The sequence below is a fragment of the Orycteropus afer genome, unplaced genomic scaffold, assembly GCF_000298275.1.
Source record: "Orycteropus afer afer isolate SDZICR_OR568_19922 unplaced genomic scaffold, OryAfe1.0 scaffold00711, whole genome shotgun sequence".
Classification (NCBI taxonomy): Eukaryota; Metazoa; Chordata; class Mammalia; order Tubulidentata; family Orycteropodidae; genus Orycteropus; species Orycteropus afer.
The window spans coordinates 690,592-693,157 of record NW_006922298.1 but is presented as its reverse complement, the minus strand read 5'-3'; positions in this window follow the sequence as shown (position 1 = coordinate 693,157).

The following is a 2,566-nucleotide window of genomic DNA, read 5'->3' as shown; positions in this document are numbered from 1 at the left end:
TCCAAACTCAGTGGCTTAAAACAGCAACAGTTATCGTCTTAAAGTTTCTTTGTTATTGTTTCTTTAAGATGACAAGAGTTGCTGTTTTAAGCCACTGAGTTCAGGAATCCTTCCATAACTTAGCTGGGTCCTCTGGTTTAGAGTCTTTCACAAGGCTACAATCAAGGTTTCAGCTGGGTGCTACCATCATCTAATGGCTCATGTAGGGCAGGATCAACTTTTAAGTTCACTCATGGTTGCTAGTATTCAGTTTCTTCCAGGTTGTTGTACTGAGAACTCTAGTTACCTGCTTTCTATTTGCTGGAAACTGTGCTTATTTGCTCAGCATGTGGGATTCTTAATAGTGTAACCATGGCTGTTCATTTCATCGGAGTGCACAAGTAAGAATCTAAAAGTATCAACAAGAGACAGAAGTCATAAACTTTTGTGAATTAATTGTGGAAATGGCATCCCATAAGTTTTGTCATATTCTGTTGGTTAGAAGCAAGCCAGTAGATACAGCCTATTTCAAGAGGAGGGGATTACATCAGAGTATGGAAACCAGCAGGAGAAAGGAGAAGAAAAGGCCAGGGGACTGGGACAGTGCAAGGAGTCAGCCACAGGGATCCAGGTGAGGAGAGGGAACCCAGGCCATGCCCCACAAAGAGCAAGGAAAGAGAGCAGGAGAAAGGAGGAGAAAGGCCAGGGAGACTGGGAGAGCAAGGAATCAGCCTCAGGGATCCAGATAAGGGTGGTTGGAGAGGTTTTCAACAGCTAAGGGAGACAAACTTCTCTGTCGGTTTGTCCTACTGTGGTCATGTGTAGCTGTGAGTCTTGAGGCTGTGTGGGCCAGCGGGGTGCACATGGTACACAGTTATCAGCTAGGCTTGCAGACTGAGACAAACTAGAAAGATGGAAGAGGCCATCCAATTCTCAAAGAATTGACCAGGAAAAACCTTACAAATAGCAAAGAAACACTGTCTGATACATTACTGCGTAACTTTATGAATAGTCCAGAAACATTGTCTATTACAGAGGAAGAGGATGAGTCACTTAGGTTAGAAGGCTCTCAAAATAGGACTGGGAAAGAATTGCACCATCAGAGTAAAACCAGCCTTACTCATATGCATAAGGTAAAGCTTTCAAGACCTCCATTTGCTGACGTGGCACCACTCAAATTGAGGAGAAACAGCTACAAACATCTATTAATCATTGGAACATGGAATGTATGAAGTATGAATCTACGAAAATTGGAAGTTGTCAAAAATGGAATGGAACACATAAAGATTGATATCCTAGGCATTAGTCAGCTGAAGTGGACTGGTTTTGGCCATTTTGAATCAGACAATCATATGATCTACTATGCCAGGAATGAAAGTTAGAAGAGGAATGGTGTGGCATTCATCATCACAAAGGATGTTTCAAGATCTGTGCTGAAGTACAATGCTGTCAGTGATAGGATAATATCCATACGCCTACAAGGAAGACCTGTTAATACAAATATTATTCAAATTTATGCACCAACCACCAAAGCCAAAGATGAGGAAATTGAAGATTTTTATCAACTTCTGCAGTCTGAAATTGACTGAACATGCTATCAAGATGGGTTAATTGTCACTGGTGACTGCAATGCAAAAGATGGAAACAAAGAAGAATCACCGGTATTTTGAAAATTGGGCCTTGTTGACAGAAATAGTGCTGGAACTTGCATGGCAGAATTTTGCAAGACCAACGACTTATTTATTGCAAACGCCTTTTTTTCAGCAATGCAAATGGTACCTGTACACATGCACTTCACGAAATGGAACACACAGGAATCAGATTGACTACATCTGTGGCAAGAGGTGATGGAAAACTCAATATCTTCAGCCAAAACCAGACCAGGAGCTGATTGTGGAACAAACCATCAACTGCTCATATGCAAGTTCAATTTGAAGTTAAAAACAATTAAAACAAGTCCAAGAGAGCCAAAATATGATCTTGAATAGATCCCTCTTGAATTTAGAAACTGTGTTAGTCTGGATTCTCTAGAGAAACAAAAACAGTAAAGCTTATATATAGAAAGAAAGAGAAATTTATCTTAGGAAAATGGCTCACACACTTACAGAAGCTGGCAAATCCAAAGTTCTTGAATCAAACGTCAAGCTGGAGGCTTGTCCCGACTCAAACAGCTGCAGGGGCTAAGAAGCTCAAGGTTGGCAAGCAGTATACTGGCTATTGACTCCAACAAATGACTAATCCAAGATCTCCAGGCCTAATGGTGGATTGTTCATTCATGGACAGTTGTAGGAAGTACAACAGAATCCCGATCCACGAAAAAAGAGTGTCTCTTTCCTGAGGATGTCCATAAATACACTGGAAGCAGGCCACAAACCTAGGGAAATCTACTTTCAATAGATTGGCTGCTCAAAACATATTCATCTGATCCCATCATGGGGATAACCACATCACAACTGCTTAAACCACACAGAATTGTAGTCCAGCCAAGTTGACACACAGCTCCAACTATCATAGTCCACCCCTTGTCAGCTTGGCAGTTGTACACATCTTCTTAACCAATCTCTAAATAAGGACAATTATAAAGTCA